At 33.6% G+C, this 21,502-nt stretch overlaps 1 non-coding gene across 1 annotated transcript; it reads left to right on the forward strand.

Annotated features, from left to right (window-relative positions):
- Positions 1-6,262: 6,262 nt before the first annotated feature.
- Positions 6,263-6,383, forward strand: LOC131038848 (U6atac minor spliceosomal RNA). The gene has a single exon (XR_009104550.2). It is a non-coding gene; the product is annotated as a U6atac minor spliceosomal RNA (small nuclear RNA).
- Positions 6,384-21,502: the final 15,119 nt, after the last annotated feature.

Consider the following 21,502-nt stretch of genomic DNA (forward strand, 5'->3'; position numbering starts at 1 on the left):
CGCCATTTGCCATGGCCGCCTCCCATTCGGCCCTGCACAGTCCTGAATAAAAAAAAAAAGGAAGAAAAGTGGTTAATAAAAAAAATAAAAAAATGAAATTAAACAATAAGGAAATTGTTATTTTAAATGTAAATTTATTGGGCTAAAGGGTTGAATTTTTTTACTCTTCTAGTCGTAGATGCATGTGATTAAACTTTAATGAAAAAAAATAATCATTTACGAATATAATCGACCCTATAGTTAATTTAGTTTAATCTACTATTTAATTATTGCTCAGTAAAATAAAGACATTTATAAAACTAAGTGCTAGGACTAGTATAAATAGATCCTAAGATCAACGAATGGATATTGGAGATTTATCTTTTCCTATGTTAATTAATTGGTTTAATTATTGATTAAGAGCGACGCGACAAATAAACTATTCAATTAGAAATTCCGCATTTAATTTTAATTATTTTTTTATTACTTGAGCTAGTAGATAAAGTTAACTCTGAACACATTTAAGACAAAACATATTATAGCATTTTATATTTGTCGATTTAATGTTTTAAAAGTTATGTTTTAAAAATTTTTTTTATCCCGTTCTTGCCCTAAATTTTGGGCATGACAGAAAATCCTAGTGGGAAAAAATCCCTCTCCAAAAGAGAGAAAATAAATGAAAAAGAGAGTACGTGTGATAAGCATGAAGGACTCAAGATGTTCCCCCAAGTACTAAATTTGTCACATAATTACAATCAATGTCCCCCCATAGGAGAGAAAAGAAGAGACGATGTATCCCCCCCATAATGAAGAAGCTCCAATGTCAAAGATGAAAACTCAAGGACGAAGAGCAGAAAACCACGTTCCTCCCCTTAGGAAGAAACAAATCAAATGGCCAATGAAACTCCATGAAAGGATATTGAAGGAAATATCTCATGATGCGTGCCATGGAAAAGTGCTCAATTGTTTGAATCAAAAGATGCCAAATCAACCAAAGAAAATACAAACAATTATGAAGATACCTTATGAAGAACCTCTGAAGGCACTAAAGATGGGATGACAAGAATACTCAAATTGCTATCAAGGAGGAATGGAATATCCACAATAATTTCTCTAATGTATGGAGTGTATGATGTGTTAAACAATGTTTCAATATCTGAGGCAAGGTGTGGTTAGGTCATTGGGTTATTCCATGATATCAACAAAAAAAATGTTGCAATATATGTCAAGCACTCATCCTGCTCTATTGATATTGGAAGGGAAAAACCAACTTGTTGAACTAAACTAATCTTTGAAGAAGTGGGATGTGGAACAGGATCAACACAATTCTCAAGAATCAGTGTGGACGACTAAAGTATGTAGGTTCAAGTAAGAATTACTAGATGAACAAATAATAACTAGTAGAGGAGGATTTTCCTTTCTTTCATCATGCATATCCTTTTTGGTAGATTGGGAAGGAAGATCCTCATCTAGGGCCTCATCTTTTCTTAATATTATATGGGGAGAGATATCATGAATGAAATGCATGACATCGTCTTCTCTACAAATGCTTTGTTGTTTAAGATAGGCTCTAGGAGAATAAGAAGGATCTAGAGAGATAAAAACATCAATATTTTGACCTTGCGCAAGGGTATGTGTATGAGAAGAAGATGGGGCCATGTTTCTCTTCAATGCCTGCTCTCCATTAGAGAGATCATTGGTAGGAGTATTAGCTCTTTCTTCATTCACATTAGATACCCTAGGTTAGGTACAAGCATTAGGTTTCTCATTGTCATCTCTAGGATTAGGATCTACAAAAGCTTTTAGGTGATCTACGTATGAAATGCATTTTCCTAAAAATATCACCATAACACAACATACATGATAAATGAAACATTTGAGACCTAATTTATGAAAAAGAATCAACTTGGAAATCTGAAGAATGCAATATGTCCAAGTGCCATGAATGAAAAGAAGTAACATGAAGTGAAAGAAGCCATTATCCAACACATGATTATAATAAATGTATGTAAATAGCAATGTAATCATATGTGAAATAGCAAATAGATCAAATCCATTAATTGTCATGATGAATATTGAAATTTAAGTTAAGAAAAATATTTGAAATAAATTAGGATTTTATAAATAAAACCACTTAATTTATGGGATTCACAAGTTTGATTAAAAAAAAAATTAGATTTAAATTTTAAAAAATGTGAAATGAAAAATGAGAATTTGAGATTTGGAAATTGGAATTTGAATAATTCAAAATTTTAGAAAAATGATTATTCACTTTTTGAAAAATTATGCAACCTTCAAGGAAATTTAAATTTATAATTAGGGCCTTGAAAATAACCTCTTAATTTAAATTTATAATTACCCACTAGAAGATTTGAATTTATCCAATAAAAAATTAATTTTTAAATTAGGGCTTTGTTAAATTTTAAAATTTAAATTTGAGAATTGAAAGAACTAATTAAATTTTAAAAATTAGGGCTCTTTTAATTAACCTCTTAATTTTTTAAAAATTTAAATATGAAATTATCGACAAGATAATTAAATTTAAAATTAGGGTCTTGTAGAAAGAACCACTTAATTTAAAATTTAAATTTGAAAATAGATATAAGATTGGAATTTAGAAATTGAAAAACTGGAAAATGCACTAGATTAATTTAAATTTAAAAATTAGGGTCTTTTTTTTTTTAATAATGCATGGTAAACTTTTTAACGTGACTGACGACACTGGCATGACACGCCCTCTGGTTCCACGTGAAACGCTTTTGACCCGAAGCTATGAACCGGTGAGGCCACAACCGGGGGACCTCATCCCCACACTTCACTTGTTCAAACCCGCGAGCACAACGACCCAATGAAGACACAAGGCCTGCGAACACAATGGCCCAACAGGGGTTTGAACCTTGGTGGTCGCTTCACCAACGAAGTGTTTTAACCGCAACACTACATGTCCGAAGACAAAATTAGGGTCTTTTTAAGTAACCACTTAATTTTTAAATTTGAAATTGAAATTTGGTCCAAGGTTACAATTTTGAATTTGAATTTAAATTAGCAACTAAATTTGAAGAGGGAAATTCAAAATTTAAACAATCCACAAGTTCAATTTTAAAAATTTAAAATTAGGATTTTTAAAATTAACCACTTAATTTTAAAAATTAATTATGAAATTTGTCTTGTAGATGAAATTTTGAATTATGAAATTGAAAAAGTGCTTAGATCTAAAATAAATGACCCAAAATAAATAATTGACAAGCTCAATTTTGAAATTAAAAATTAGGGTTTTAGTGAAATGAACCTCTAAATTTTTAAAATTTACAAGGAAATCAAACATGTAAATGAAAACATGAATTTTAAATTGCATAAGTAATTATATCTAAAAACATAAATCAGAAATAAGGGTGTTTCACGTCAGGTTCACCAAAATGTAAAGTGGAAAATTTGGCCTTAGCAAATTCACCACATGGAAGGGAAAAATCACTATCAAATTTCACTTGGAGGACTTTACATTCAAAAGAGGAGATGAATCCACTAGATCCAATCCTAAATGAGACAAGGACTGAATACTGAGTAGATTGGGGTTAATTTGGGTTTTCCTCTTTTGTAAGTTGAATTGTTTAGAAAAGTAGAATGTTAGAAATGGAGACAAAGTATGTAGAAATAGTGAGCTATAAGTTTAGGGTTTTGTCATGCACCTAGATTTGAGAAGCATGAGATGATTCAAAGCTTCTCTGCAAAAACTATCAAAAATAGTAGGGACCCTGTGCAAGGACCAGGGTGCCCCCCTCTTGGTCGTCTGAGATTTTCGATCGCCGAAAAGGGTTTTTCTAACTCTATGTCTAAAGCTTATCCCGAAAGTTACAGTTGCACACCTATTTCCTACACACAGAAAGAAAGGGAAATGTGTTGGCAATAGGGGTTTGCCTAAGTCAAACCCCAACTGGGGAATCAACCTTGAATGAAATATTACAAATATTAAAGTGAATAATGGAAACGTATACCTTAGATCTACAATGATTGATGATGACTCTTTACTTCTTGAATTTAATCACATATGTTGTATGAAATGACATGAACATGACAAAACCCTAACACACACACATGCTTGCAAATGAATGATGTATGTTGCTCCAATGGATAGATGAAGAATATGCAGTCTTGAAGAATGCTTGATGATGAATACTTGATGTAGTCTCCTTGCCTTATTGCCTTATGCTCCTTGTGTGTGATTTATTGATCCCAAATGAGAGGGTAAAATATCCTTATATACTTGTCTGTTATCAAACTTATTAATTTTCTGACATAGGCCAACATGAAGGGGCAATTCCTGCTCAAAATTGAGATAGGGCCTAGGGGCCAAAATGGGCCCCAATTGGGGAGGACCAAGGCGTGCAATTTTAGGATGCTACAATATGTGTGTGTGTGTGTGTGTGTGTGTGTGTGTACATACATACTGATGCTCTGCAAAAAGGATTAGAAAATCTATTTGATGGCAACACACACAAGAGCACAAGAAACAAACATTAGTGTTAGCAACAAAAGATTATCCTAAACAGGCATATCAAGAGAGATATTAAGCATGAAATAGAAAGCATATAAACATATAATAAAATAGCTAATCAAGATGCTCATAGTTGCTCCTCCCTTGTTCCTCTCCTCTCCAAGTCCCAAATGAGTGTAGCTCTCAGCTTTTAGCACTAGCCATGGATGCCATATGGAGATTCAAGATGGTTGAATATGATAAGCAAATGCTATGCAAGTGTAGTAGATAGTGATGCTATGAGAAAGCTCTATGCTAATGCCAATATAACAACAATACTCTAATGCTTCTCTTCTTTGCTTGAGGAGAAGGGTTCTATTTATAGAAGAAATGGGGAAATGAAGGGTTAAGATTGAATGGTTTAATCAAGGGCCAAGTTTGAAAGTTGGGGATCCATGTGCACAATTGGCACCAATAAAATGGTGACAAGTGTCAACATAGGATTGGGTTGAGAGAAGAGGTTGGAGGCATTAAAGGCCTGAGAAGACCTCATGGTTATCTAGAGGCTAAGGGTCAAGTCCAAATTAAGATTACCCACTGGATTAAGAGTTAATCCAAGGATAAACCTTTGTGCAAATGTTTAAGAGATAATCATGGTCAAAGCATTAATGGCCTGATGAGACCTTTGGGTTGGGTAGAGGTTGAGTCAAAACAAATGTTTTAACCATGTGGGAGGGTTTGAGGTAACCATTAATGGTTATTGGAGACTTTGGGGATTAAATGGTTGAAGGTTGAAAGCCTTCAATGGTTATCAAAGACTTTGAGCCATTTAGTGGTTGAAGGTTGAAAGCCTTTAATGGTTATCAAAGACTTTGAGGGTTTGAGAAGTGACTTCCCTTTTGCTTAGGAATGTGACAAAGTTTAGAGAAGGGGTTAGGTTATTTAGAAGTGATTAGAAAATTCTAGAAGGGGTTTAGGCATGCAAGTGGATTTTGTAGGAAAATGCAAGTGGGAGAAATTTTGGTATTTTCAATTAAAATAAAATCATTTATTTCAATTAAATGGTGTAATTTGCATTTGGATAAATATTCAAATAAATATTAATTTATTTAAATGAGAAAAATGAAGATAAAGCATTAAAATGCTTGAAGACTTTGAGGGAAACCATTAAAGGCTTGAAGACTTTAAGGAAAACCATTAAAGTCTTAAGAAGACTATAGAAGGAAGCCATCAAGTTTGAAGACTTTAAAGCCATCAAGTTTGAATACTTTAAGGGAAACCATTAAAGGTTTCAAGTGGGTGAGGATAAATAGGATTTTAAATAAATAATTTATTTAAAATAGTTGTGCAACTTGCTTTTGTAGGAAAATACAAGTGGGTGGAGGATAAAGGTGATTTTAAATAAATTATTTATTTAAAATAATTGTGCAACTTGCATTTGTAGGAAAATACAAGTGGGTGGAGGATAAAGGTGATTTTAAATAAATTATTAATTAATTTAAATGTGAGAGGTGGGATTTTGAGGGATTTAAATAACTATTAATTTATTTAAATGTGAGAGAAGGTTTAATTAAACAAATATGATTTATTTATTTAATTAATGGTCTGAATTTGGTTAGTGAATTAAATCAAATAAATTGAATAATTTATTTAATTAATAGGAGAAGAGGGTTAAGATGAATTAATTAAATATTAATTTAATTAATTATTAATTGATGGTTAAATAATCAAATAAATACTAAGTATTCATTTAATTAAGTGGACAGATTTATGTGACTACACATACATACATACATATACATATATGTTAACTTTACTTATATACGAAGAGATGGTTGGCATCTCCTTTGATAAGGATGGGAACAATCTTCAGACTATTCCTTCACATATGATTAGGGCTATCCACCAATGGTGGTTCTTACCCAAATTTATTAAAAAAAAAACTAAATATATATATAAAAGATAACTTTACATATATGTATGTATGTGTATGTGTATGTGTATGTGTATATGTATATGTATATGTATATGTATATGTGTGTGTGTGTGTATACATATACATATACATATACATATACACACACATACATATACATATATGTATATGTGTGTGTGTTTCATTTAAAATAAATAAATGTCTCATATTTATTTATTATAAAATTAAAGTCATTTTATTTTAGAATAAATCTTTCTTAACTAAATCTTTTCAAAATAGAAATATTTTGATATAATCTTAATTTATTTTAAAATATAAAGGCAACAAATAAATAATCATTTATAAATATGGAAAGATACTGTTGACCTAATCTTAATTTATTTTAAGTAATTAAATTATAGAAACTTCTTGGAATTGATGATTCAATCTAATGACAACAAATATATATTTAAAGAGAATAATTTTGTTACTATTTTGAATTTAATAAATATAGAAAGATATTTTTGATAAAATCTTAATTTATTTGAGATTTGCTAGATTCCCTTATATGGAAAAATGGGTGACTCAAAAAATACTAAAAATAATGAATGGATGGTCATGATATTTTGAATCGTCTTGCACACTCCTAGATCAACATCTTTTTTCAACATATCATTTTCATGACCAAGTCTTAGATTTTCATTTCCAGCATCATTGAGTCTCCTAGTCAAGTCTTCTTCATTCTTTTTCCCGTCTTCAATATCTTTACATAACCTCATAGTCATATCTTGTATTTCATTCTTCATATTACTGTTTTCCTGTCTCAACTTGTTTGCAAGTTCTCTAAGAGTTTCTATAATGTCTTAACTATCCACAACCTACATAACTCAAAGATATAAACACTAATCTCAAAGATATAAGTATAAGTCACATTGATCCTAGTTTGACTATCAATCACATTGATCGTTTTCCTCCCAACCGCTTGCTATCTAGATGGTCTCACACGTTTTGCGGTGCCTCATATAGTTTTATCATGTTGCATGTGAATCAAATATGTCTTCAACATATCATTTTCATGACTAAGTCTTAGATTTTCATTTCCAACATCATTGAGTCTCCTAGTCAAGTCTTCTTCATTCTTTTTCTTGTCTTCAATATATTTACATAACCTCATAATCATATCTTGCATTTCATTCTTCATATTATTGTTTTCCTGTCTCAACTTGTTTGCAAGTTCTCTAAGAGTTTCTATAATGTCTTAATTATCCACAACCTACATAACTCAAAGATATAAGCACTAATCTCACATGTTTTATGGTGCCTAACATAGTTTCTATAATAGTCGTTGTCCTCCTAACTGCTTTCTATCTAGATGGTCTCACACGTTTTGTGGTGCCTAACATAGTTTTATCATGTTGCATTTGAATCGGATATGTCTTCAACATATCATTTTCATGACTAAGTCTTAGATTTTCATTTCCAACATCATTGAGTCTCCTAGTCATTGTCCTCACACGTTTTGTGGTGCCTAACATAGTTTCTATAATAGTCGTTGTCCTCCTAACCGCTTGCTATCTAGATGGTCTCACACATTTTGTGGTGCCTCATATAGTTTTATCATGTTGCATGTGAATCATATCTGTCTTCAAAATATCATTTTCATGACTAAGTCTTAGATTTTCATTTCCAACATCATTGAGTCTCCTAGTCAAGTCTTCTTCATTCTTTTTCCTCTCTTCAATTTCTTTACATAACCTCAAAGTCATATCTTGCATTTCATTCTTCATATTACTGTTTTCATGTCTCAACTTGTTTGCAAGTTCTCTAAGAGTTTCTATAATGTCTTAAAGATATAGGCACTACACACACCAAATCTAAGACTTAGTCATGTAAATGTTGTTCTCAAAAGTTAGGCATAATTATGTCATAGGGAACGCCTTCAATGTAAATATTTACCAATATTTTTATTAAAGCTCTACTTTCCATATATTTAAAATATATTAAAGGTATAGGGAATGCCTTCGCATAAATATTTATTAATATTTTTATTATGTCATAGTGTAAATATTTACCAATATTTTTATTAAAGCTCTACTTTCCATGTATTATAAATGATATGGATATGAACAAACTTGTTATAGAGGTAACAAAGGAGAGTACATTGAATTAGATCCATGGATTTAAAGAGAAATATTGATGCCACTTTTGAGTAGGAAAAGAAACATTAGGGATCTTCCACAAGGTCTTTTTCCACCATCTCATGAATGGGAATTTTCCACCTTGGCACAATCAAATTTGAAGACATGGAACAATTTTATTTTATCATATAGGCTCACATATAGGGGTTTCCAATCCTTTGATCTAGTGAAAACATGATTTTTTAGTAACATTTTTTCCAACCAAAGTGCACACACAATAAAGAGGGAGGTAGTTGAAGAAAGTTGAAGAGGAAGTACGAGCCAATAATAATTATGAATGTGACCAAATATGGAGAGGGAAATAATTTCCTTTATTTAAGAGAAAATATTTAATATCTTTGGGCTAAAATCTTGCATGGGTGATTCGCAATAAAATAAATGACGGACTAGAGAGGAACATCCATTGTGGAAGGATGACTTAAATTGAAATTTTAATGAAAAATGATTGTGGATGCTAGTTTGGGAATGATAGTGTGTGGTAATTAAAATTTTCACACAAGGCCAACCATTAGCCAAAAAGAACATGTATATACTTTTGAGAAGGTACACAGACTAAGATTTAAACTATAGAATTACTAAGGAGAAAGTATAAGATTGTTGTTTCCTTATAATTCATCATATTGCATTCTATTGATGTCTTGATTTAAAAATCCATTTGTTAAAGTTTTCTTTAGCTTCTTTATAGTCTTGATTTTCTTCTCCTTATTCACTCTTTCGTCCTAATGATGGATAATAGAGTGTGATCTAAAACGTTGATGCTAAAACTATAACACAATCAATTCCAAAAATAATAACATAAATAATATTGATTGTGGAAATATGATATCATAAATTTTATAATATTCAGTTTTAGGATTTGAATAATTTGATCTAACACATAGTTCAACTTCCAATTTGAAGTATTTTTTAGGAAATAGTGTTTATAATGAACATTTATTCTCCCTCAATTATTATGTTGAGGAGGTTCCTTTTAAGTGCTAGATCCAAGCCTAGGGGCAATATTAAATTCAACTTCATTTTTTTTAACTATAGTTTATAATGTGTTATAATACAATGAATAAATCATAGGCAATACTCGTTTACATTCAAACTTAATAAAATTGATCAAATATCATATAAACAAAACATCTTCACCAACAATCAAAAAATGACCTAACACAATATAAATTTTTAAAATTAAATATTTAGTTGATAGGCTACATTTGTGTAATTTTTCACCCAAAAAGATGCATGATGTCAAAAATTATCACATCAACTATTTTTTCTATAAATATATCTATCTATCCTATATCTTTATTTACCACCAATCAGTATGTCAAAAATTGTCAATACTAGTAAAAAATAAGCCACTAAGTTGGTTTTGATGCCATCATCAAAGATCCACATTTGATTTATATGAAATCTTAGCCTTGAATTAGCACCCACTTATTATTTATTTGTTCCATCTACTTATTATCTACCTATTTACCTTTTATCCACTTCCCAAGTTATATTTCCATTAGACATGGTATAAAGGAATCTTTGAAGAAAAGGAGCTCATGTGTATTTTAGAAGATGCAGAGGAAGAGCGTAGTATTGTAGAGGAGGAGATTTTATGAGCCTTGAGGAAGAGATCATGTCTCATTGATCTAATGAGAATAAAGAACAACATAGGCTAAGAATTGATCCTATGACTTGGAAGAGGAAATGAGATCCTTTCTCGTGCTTTCCAGATGAGCTACACATTTTAGCTACACACACTTCTTATACTTTAAGACTATATTAAGCTATATAATGTCTTTTATTTGCACGTTGTCAAATTTTTTCCTTGAAGAAATGATCAATGTATTTACAAGCTAAAAAATTAATAGAGGCACAATATACCATTCATTTCTACCATTTGCATAGTGTTTAGAATTCCTTTATACTATGCTAAATTTTATGAGTCATTTTGTAGTAAAGATCTTGATGAGCCAAAAGAATGACTCTATTTTATCTATGTTTATGTGTCATTATTGGTACATTAGGAGTCTAGATATGTCTTTTGAGTTTAGAACCTTTGCTAAGTGATAAGACTTTATATGTTTTGATGGTGTGGTCATATGACATGGACTTGTTTGATATATGTTCATTTTTTATGAAATATAATAGGTAATTATGCTATGAGGAATATACATGGTAATGTTGCATGTAGATTTTTAATGTTACTCTAATAGGGATAATTAGGCCTATATTTGTGTACGTGAACAATTTCATGTAGGACTAAAGAAGAATGTTGAACCAGTCCAAGATGCTCAGCAATAAAGATCATGGAGTTGTTGGTCGGTAAAAGAGGCAGCAAGAATTGTCATTGAAAGAGTCAACTAGTAGTTGAAGATGCTTCATTATGACTTATATGAAGACTTAAATGCTTTTCTTTTCTATAGGAGTAAATTTAGGTCAGAGGTTATGCTAGATTTTCTCTCTATTGTTCCAACAGTCTTTGACTGATTTTCAGCGCTCGTAACTTCACCTTCTTTTTCTCCTTGTTTAATAAAAGCATCCTCCTTGAACTTTGGGAGTGGTAGTTAGTTAGGAATTTCATGCTTTAAATAATCTCCCACCTTCTCTTGTATAATGGTTGAGAAAAGAATAGTTTCAGAGTTTGTAATACAGTTTTGATTTAGTTGAAGAGACAGACTTCCACCAATATGTTGTTATGTTATCAAGTAATTTTGGATTAATAAAGATGATACTTTAATTTCCATGCATCTGATTCAATTGTTTGGATTCTTACTAAGAGGGCCCACTTAGTGATTATTCCCTTGATTTATTTTATTAGTTACTTTTGATTTTGTACTTAGCATTATCTTGATCACAGACTGTTCCTGCAGCCACTGCAAACTGAGTAGAACCCCATTTGTTGATCATGGATAAAGTCTAATATTTCCTATTTGTTGCTTAGAACTTAGTTAGCTTTCATTTCAAGCATTTCAGTTACTTCATTCTTTGAACATTTTCCTTCAATAATGTTTAATTTCCAACAATAGGAAAGGTGATTGTTATAGTCTTTCTAGTGCATATACTTTGCATAACCATTTCAAGTATACGCCCCAGGTTGATAACTAAATTAACCTGCATGATGAAAGATAACTACTTAGTTGGATGTTTAATCCCTAAGGTATGACTTCAAAGTCTAGTTGTTGAACCATTGAGAAGATCAGTTATTTTTGGGGTCGTTGTCAAGGATGGTGTCAAACTAGAAACCTTTTCAATTATTGATAATTATACTTTGTGTTCACTAGCTAAAAGTTATGTTTATATTTACCTTCATAGAGTAATGACCCATAACTACTTATGAATACTACTGCATGCCTAGGAGAAGAGATGCTTTAGGGAGGTTTCTTCCTAACGACCCTTATCCTAAAAATCATTTTGAGCAAGCTTATAATCTATTTGAAGATGGAGACCAAGATATAAACCCTTTAGCTGAGTTATTTGCCACTATTGAGGAGCCAATGGACCAAGAACCTATTGAAACCCCATTTTCTTTGATACTTTATCAGGTGAGGATGGTCGGTGCTGCACAAAATCAGCCTAACTAAGCTACCTTTGAATTCCCTATCACTGACCAACATGATAATAACAACCTCAAGAATATCCCTACATTAGTTCTCCCTAATTTTTATAGGCTTGTAGCAGAGGACCTAGATACTTTTATGTTTGAATTTGACATTCTTTGTCAAAGCTAAAATTACACCACTGATGCTCGCCGACTCAAGTTGTTTCATGCTACTTTGAAAAAAGGAGCCTTGAGATGGTTTATGAGTCTAGGGAGAAATGTTGTTGACAGTTGGGAAGCCATGAAAACCAAATTTCTTGAGAAATACAAAGAATACTATAGAAGTGGTAATAGGGAGATGACATCTTCAGGATGCAACAAAAGAATGATGAAAATTTTGGAGGACTACATTTCAAGGTTCTTGTTATGCCTAAAGAAAAATTCAGACCATACTCTAAATCAAGAGTCCCAAAAGTTGCTTTTCCTTAGAGGAATCAATGATAGTTGTATTTATTCTAGAGACTTGATAGGAGGAGGAGACATTACTCAAGTTCCTTGCAATGATATTAAGAAGATATGCCAGAATTACTCCCGAGCAGCTGTAAAGAAGGGAAGAGGTTATCAAGCTACCAAGGGGAAGTCTTCTGCCAATGGAGTTTCAAGGATGGAAATTACCCACTTACTGTCTGACTTCAAGCAATATATTATCAACAACATCGCCACACAACTAGACACACTTCAGAAAAAGAGGAAGAATGGGGAGGTAGAGGCAACATTAGTTGAATATTGCTCTCACTGCAGGAAAACAAAAAGAGATTGCAGGTGCAAGATGATAGCAAATATTGAAAACCAACATGCTCCATTAGAGTCCAAACCTATTGAAAGGGAGGAGGACCAAATCTTCTATGTTTCTCAAAGGAGACCATGGGCTCCACGATAAGGTATGCCACCTAATCCATTATCCTTTAATGATCCTTATTCAAAATTATATAGTCCTAATAATTAGTGGAAAAATCCTTATCCATCTCATTATGGGAATTTCCCTTAGAAAAATTGGAATAAATCCCAAAATGCATGGACCAATTATCAAACCACCTCCCCCCCCCTACTTGGTAGAAAAATCAAGGAGGTTGGAAACCACCTCAAGGAAACTGGCAACAATGGCCAAATTAGTCCACCGATTTCTTGCAGCCTCCTCAACAACCTCAACAACAAGATCTAATGCCAAACCTAATAAAAATATTACTACTCCACCTCAACCTACTCATTTGCCATCCTAGCCTATGCCCAATCCTAATACTAAACAACCACAACAACAACAAGTTTATGTTAATGATCTAAACCAATACCCTGCCTGTGTTGTTAGTATTAGTGACTTAAGGTCATGAAAAACTCTTCCTACACCTTCACCTCCAGTGATAATTGAGATGCCCGTTGAAGACCCCATTCAGTAAAGTGAGACAACTCCACCTGTTCCATCAAGGTTGGTGCAACAAGAATTGGATACTACTCCTCCATTCCTTCAAAGATTGGAAGTAGAGCCAACAAAACAAAAAGAAGAGTCCATGTTTGATATTGTGGACCAACTAAAGAATGTGTGTGTAGAGTTTCCTTTGTTTCAAGGAATAAAAGACGTTCCAATATATGGAAAGGCAATTAAAGAAGCTTGTCTGAGAAAGCTAGGAAGGAAGAGAAAAGACCCATAGACAATCCATGTTGTAGGCCAGTTAGCAGATTTACGCTAAGAAAACTTTATGTACCTAAGTATTTGGACCCAGGAAGTCCTATTGTAGGAGTAGTCATTAATGGAATTCAAGTTCAGAATGCTCTTATTGACCTTGGAGCAACAATAAATTTCATGACAAAGGATGTGATGAAGAAACTCAACATCACTAGCCTAAGATCTGCACCTATTGTTCTGCAACTTGCAGATAGTTCTACTATTAAACAAGACGGTATGGTGGAAGACCTTATTGTAACACTAGATTCTTGGCAATATCGAGTTGACTTTGTTATCCTCTCACCTAAAACAACACTAGGGGGGAACCGTATCATTTTGGGTAGACCTTGGTTAGCCATGACGGATACCTTCATAGGATGTAGATCAGGGGACATGACCATCTCAGATGGGATGAAAACTAAAAATCTTGCACTATACCCACCTCCACAACCTCAACTTGAGCAAGAGCAACCAGTTTGGCTAGATATAGAGGAAGAATCTGATGAAGTCAATACAATACAACAATTGATGATGGTAAGAAGGGACCCCTTCCTATAGCTTTAGGAAGAGGAGGATGTGATCTCTAATATCTTGCAAAATCAATATGGAGTCCTTGATCAAATTGAAGGTTGTAATGTAGAAAATATATGTTTCTTACAACTGTTACTACCAGCGTCTACTGCAAGATCTCTTGCAGCCACAAACCTACTACATACATTGCTTTCATATGAAAAAAAAGTGCCACACTTTCCTACAACATCTATAATAGAACTGATTAAGCAAGTTGAAGTGACTCTAGATAAATGGTTGAATGTTAATAATAACCTCACTCAAGATCAAACTATGTCTCTAACAAAAGTACTAATGTCTCATAAGGAAGCATTTACATGGGACCACACAAATATGAAAGGTTTACATCCTAATTTGTTTATGCACCCAATCTACATCAACGAATACTGCAAACAAGTGAGGCAACCTCAGAGAAGAGTCAACCTTGCATTAAGGGAAATAGTTAAGCAAGAACTACAAAAATTACTAAATGTAGGATTCATATATCTTATTTCTGACATTGAATGGGTATCACCTCTGGTTATTGTTCCTAAGAAAATTATAAAGTGGAGGGTTTGTGTAGATTATAGGGAGCTTAATTCTGCAACCAAGAAAGATCACTTCCCTCTCCCTTTCATTGACCAAGTGTTGGACTCCTTAGCAAGAAAGAAATATTTATCATTCTTAGATGATTTTAGTGAATACAACCAAATAAGAATAGCACTCGGGGACTAGGAGAAGACAAATTTCACATGCTCATGGGGGACATGCCTACTCTATGCTTCTATTTGGCTTATGTAATACCCCAGCTACTTTCCAAAGGGCAGTCATAAGCATGTTCTTAGATATTTCTCATGATTGTATGGAGATATACATGGACAACCGCACTACCTATGGTGACACTTTTGAAGAAGCATTAAGTAACCTAGAAAAGACTTTGCAAAGGTGTGAAGACCATAACTTGTCTTTAAACAGTGAGAAGTGCTATGTGATTATGTAGGAAGGTGTTGTCCTTGGCCACTATCTTTCTCGCAAAGGAATTCAAGTGGACCCAACAAAAATTGAAGTTATTTCTAACTTGCCTGTACTTGCAAAACATAAAGATGTAAGGAGTTTTCTAGGCCATGCAAGCTATTACAGGAGATTCATCAAAGATTTCAGTAAAATTGCAGCACCACTGTATACACTCCTCACTAAAGATACAAATTCTAGCGGACAGACTCATACAGTAAAGCATTCTAAGCTTAAGGAAGCATTAACTCATGCACCAGTACTTCAAGGTCCTAATTGGGGAAATTCCATTCGATACACACACTAATGCATCTGATTATACAATTGGAGTTGTCTTAGGATAAAAAGAAACATCAGTGGAACATGCAATTTATTTTGTCACTAAAAACTTTCAGGACGTTGAATTTAACTACACAGTAACAAAAAAGGAAATGTTAGCATTCATCTATGCTCTCAATAAGTTCAGACATTATATAACTGGGTGTAAAGTCTTTGTTCATACCAACCATGCAACAATCAGATATCTCATGAACAAACCTTCAATCTCAGAAAGGTTGGCTAGATGGATTCTTTTGATGCAAGAGTTTGATATCACAATCATAGACAAACTAGGAAAGGCAAATGTAGTTGCAGATTTTCTTTCACGATTAACAACAAATCAGGATTCACTAATTATGGATGATTCATTCCCGTATGAGCATCTATTCTCCATTGTTGTTCAAACACCATGATATGCTGATATATCCAACTATTTAGTTGCTCAAAAGGTACCCTCTCATTTTTATCCAAAAGAAAGAAAACTACTTGTTGAGAAGAGTTTCAAATTCACATGGACAACAGGATGCTTATTCTACACAGGTCTAGACCAAGTCATGAGAAGATGTGTGAGAGAAGATGAGACTTATGACATACTGCATTCATGCCATGATAAACCTTGTGGTGGATATTTTGTAGCAAAAATAACAACAATCAAAATACTTAACATGGGATATTATTGGCCAACACTTCATAAAGATGCAGCCAGGTATACAAGGAAATGTGATAGGTGCCAACGAATAGGAAGACCAAGCAGATCAGATGAAATGCCCTTGCATCCTCAAGTAGTGGTAACACCTTTTAACAAGTGGGGCCTTGATTTTGTAGGACCAATTGATCCACCTTCTAATGGTAAGTCTTACATTCTAGTTTGTACTGATTATGTCAATAAATGGGTAGAAGATAGGGCAATGACACATGGAAGAGATAACAAGGTTGCCAAGTTTTTGTATGAATAAATGTTCACAAGATATGGATTTCCTAGAGAAATTGTCATAAACCAAGGAGCACAATTCACATCTACACTTGTTACAACATTAGTAAATGAATACAATACCAGGCATCAGAAATCTACACCATACCATCCTCAAGCTAATGGTCAAGCAGAGATAACCAATAGGGACATTGAAAGCATCCTAACTAAAACTATAGATCTCCATAGAAAAGATTGGGTAGCTAGATTGTCAGAAGCAGTCTATGCATATAGGACATCTTGGAAGACAACAAAAGGGTTCACTCCTTTTGAGATTCTATATGGGAAGAAAGAAATGATACCCATTGAATTTGAGCATAAAACTCTCAAAACAACTATTGAATTGGGTATGAATATCACTGCTGCACAACAAGCAAGGATCATGCAGCTGAATGAGTTCAATGAAATCAAGACAACAACCCTGCAAAACATGATGAGTTGAGATATTAGCATATTTTTATCCTCAGAACTCTTAATTTTTCTCATATTTTGATTTACATAATAGTAATGATGTATCATAAGTTTACTATATGTATTTCAGATGTTAGCATGAACCTATTAAAACATGTTTTGTCTTTGCCAGTTTATTCCTGCAGCCATGTTATTCATTCTTGTTGCAATGCAGATTGTTTAGGCAATATCATGTGTGAAATTAATAGATGTTTTGATTAATTAAAATAGATGTGTATGTTCTTGTATGTTTTTTCTTTTTAAGATTGCAGGAATAAATTGACGTTGTTGGGAAGGCTCTCCTGTCGCGCCAGTTGCAGTAGGAGATATTCAAGGAGGAGACTGAAAGATAGAATCAGTAGAAATGATGATGAGCGTAAGGAACAGAAGAAGAAAAGTAATTGCACAAAGTTTACTGATGTCTTACTCAAGTAGACATTAGTGTTGAAAATACCGCCATGATGTGTTATGACTATGGTTCGGTTTAGATCCACATTATCAGTGACTTAACTCCAGTTGTTTCCTTTCTTGATTAGTTATCCGCCTCTTCTTTTCGGCGTGGTCTGTGTAATAGGAAATAATTATTTTCTTTTAAATAAAGGTCTTTATCTCTTTTCAGAGGTTAGATAGAAAGGAGAGAAAGCAGAGCAGAGGATTTTAGAAATAAAGTTACAAGTGTTTTGAGTTTCTTTTGATGTTGAATCATGTAATGACTTCCGAAGAACAATGAATAAAAATATGTTATTCTAAGCGCAAAGAGTTGTTTTTGGGAAGCCTGGAATCACTCATCCAAGGGGTTCCACTTGGTGAGTATTCCCGTGCCATTGTTAAAATTAGTTTTATTCTTTAGCTGCAGTAGACGTTCTTGCATTGACTATTCCTGCAGCCATTGGAAACAGATCCATTGACTATTCCTGTAGCCAAACCAAAATAGAGTAATTTCTGTTTAGCAGCATTGAACTTAGCTAGTATTGCTTGAATGAATTTATGTTAATGCAAAAGTTTTCCTATAGCCTTTCAAAAGTTTCAATTCTTGCTTATCTTTTCCGCATAGATGTTAGTTGTTACAGTAATATAGAGTAGCTATTGCAGGAACTTAGTGCATATATAGTGCAGACCCATTTCAAGTATTACGTCCCTGGGTTGACAATCAAATGAACACTAGCTATGGAAATAGTGACTTTACCAAGTGAATATCCAAACTTCAGGTTGAGACTTCAACTGGAGTTATTATTCTTATTGTTGGGTTAAAAAAAATTGGCGTCATTGTTGGAGATGGTGTCAAACTAAGAACTTGTTATGGTTATTGTCTTTTCAGTTTCCAGTTAATTATTTTTCTGGCATACCTAATTGTTCAAAAAAATTATGAACCTGCATGCATAGGCAAAGAAGAGATGTTCTAGGTAGATTTCTATCCAGACATCCTAATCATGCAGAAATTAATTCCCTAGATATAAATCCTTTTACTGAACTTTATCAAACCCCAGAGAACTTGAACCACCCTGAATCTGAATTTCCTAAAGGCAACCTTCATTTCCTTTTTGGACCACCAGAAGAAGAATTTCATTTGGTAACTCCCCCCACAAGTTCAATGCAAGTAAATCCATCTCCTGGTGGGAATAATCCACCTTTGGACCCAACATTTGAGTTTCCCATATCAGATCAGCATGATAATGCTAATCTCAAGAACATTCCAGCTTCTTCCCTCCCCAAATTCTATGGATTAGTGACAGAGGATCCAGACACAATACTGTTTGAGTTTGATGTTCTCTGTAGGAGTTTTGATTATACTACAAATGCCCATAGACTCAAAATATTTCCTACCACTTTGAAAGAATCATATTTAAGATGGTTTATGAGTTTGGGTAGTAGCACAATCAATACATGGGACAAGATGAAATGATTATTTCTGGCAAAGTATAAAGACTATTATAGAGGCATTGATCACCATGGGGATGATATTTTTAGAATGACACAGAAAGAAGATGAGAGCCTTGAGGATTACCTGGAAAGGTTTCTGTTTAGTGTCAAAAAGTCTAAGCATAGAACTCTAAATGAAGATTCCCTCAAGCTGATATTTTTAAGAGGAATTAGTGATGAATGCACTGATGATTTGGATCTTATGGGAGGAGGTGACATTACACAATCTACATGGAATGAAATAGGACAAATTTGTAAGAAGTATTCTAGATCAACTTCTAAAATAAATAGGCGTTTCAAGCCAGGAGTTCCTTCATCAACATCTAGTATTGGAGTTTCTAGAATGGAACTTAGCCATTTGTTGAAGGACTTTAAGGAGGAAATCATAAACAATATGGATACTCAGTTGGATACACTCTCAGCTAAGAAGAAGCATGAAGAAGCTGATGCATTTCTTGCAGAATTTTGGTCTCATAGTAGACAAAGAAAAAAGGACTGCAAATTTAAATTGGTTGCAAATCTTAAAGTTCCCGACTTCAAGCCAATACAAGGTGAGGATGAACAAGTTTTCTATGTTGCTCAAAGAAGGCCAAATTTCTAAAGACAAGGTATGCCTCCAGATCCACTGTCTTTTTCTGGTTATAGTGGAAATTCTTATGTACCAAATAATCCATGGCAATCACCATATGCTCAAAATTTTGGTAATTATCCAAACTTGTATGGTCCTCAAGGCCAAGGGCAATATTTTTCTAGTCAAATGCCACAGTGGCAGCAACAACAGGGAAATTGGTATCCACCTCAAGCACAAGGGAACTAGTTTCAAGGGAATTGGCAACCTACTCCTCAATGGAGGGGGGTCAACCATGGACTACCCAATTTTCTGGATATCAACAGCCTATTCAACAACCACAACCGCCTGCAATAATGCCTCCCCTACAACCATTGTTGTTCCACCTAAACCAATGTAGTTGCCCACTCAGCCAATGTCAAATCCTAATATTAAATCTTAGCAACAACAACAAGTTTATTCAGTTGATCCTAATAAATACCCAACCTATTCTCTATCTATTAGTGATATTCACCTCAGATCTGGGACAACTCTACCTAATCCATCTCCTCCAGTCATAACTGAGGTGCAAGAAGAACAAGAAATCTCTAATCCAACAACCACAATACCTTAGAAATAGATATTACCCCCATTTCCCCAGAGATTGCAAGAAAAGTAAGTTCTCACACAACAAGAGAAAGGTTTTGATATCATAGATCAACTGAAACATGTATGTATTAAAATCCCATTGTTGCAAGCAATAAAAGATGTTTCTATATACAGTAAGGCACTCAAGGAGGCATATCTAAAAAACATAGTAGGAAGAAGAAGGATCCACAAAGAGTGCATGTGATGGGTCAACTGGCAGATATTATGCTAGGAAAGGTTTCAATTCCTAAATATTATAATCCTGGTAGTCCTGTTGTGAATATAGTCATTAATGACACTCAAATAAGGAATGTTTTAGTTGATTTAGGGGCAGCCATTAATGTGATGATAAGAGAAGTAATACAGTAGCTTGAAATCAATAGTCTCAGACCTACATCTACAATCTTATAGCTTGTTGACAGCTCTACAGTTCGACCTGATGGTATGATTGAAGATGTGGTTGTTACTTTGGATTCTTGGGAATACCCTGCTGACTTTATGATTCTGTCTCCAAAGGCGACATTAGGAGGATATCCGGTGATTCTGGGAAGACCTTGGCTTACCACAGCTGATGCATATATTGGATGTAGATCAGGGGATATGACTATTTCAGATGGGAACTCTACAAAAACATTAGCTTTGTATTCTCCTACTCAGCCCCAGTTTGATCAACAACAAGCCGTTTGGCCTACTTTGGGAGAAGAATTTGAGGGAGTTGACTCTATTAATCACCTTATGATGATTAATAGAGGACCATTCATGCAATTCCATGATGAAGACTCAATTCTTTATAAAATTCTAACAAATGAGTTAAAACAAGAACAACAATTGCAAGAGTTGGTACCAAATATTACAGATTTAGACTTTCCTGCAACCACTGATATATTGCATACTCTGTTGCCGCAGGAAGTCTGTACTTCTCATTTTTCTGATATATCCAAGATTGATCTTACTATCAAAATAGAAGTTGATTTGAATAAATATTTGAATATCAATAGTGATCTTGAAAATACTAAAAAATTAGCACTCATGGACTTGCTTAAATGTCATAAACATGCCTTTGCATGGGATTGCAAGAACATGTATGGAATTGATCCAACAATTTGTACCCACCGTATCTACATAAAAGAAGATTGTTGCCCACTTAGACAACCACAAAGAAGAATCAATCCTGCATTAAAAAAAATAGTTAAAGAGGAATTGCAAAAGATGTTAAAGGTTGGGTTTATATATCCTATCTCTGATAGTCAATGGGTATCACCTTTGGTAATAGTTCCTAAGAAAGG

This window comes from Cryptomeria japonica, chromosome 9, assembly GCF_030272615.1.
Source record: "Cryptomeria japonica chromosome 9, Sugi_1.0, whole genome shotgun sequence".
NCBI classification, from domain to species: Eukaryota; Viridiplantae; Streptophyta; class Pinopsida; order Cupressales; family Cupressaceae; genus Cryptomeria; species Cryptomeria japonica.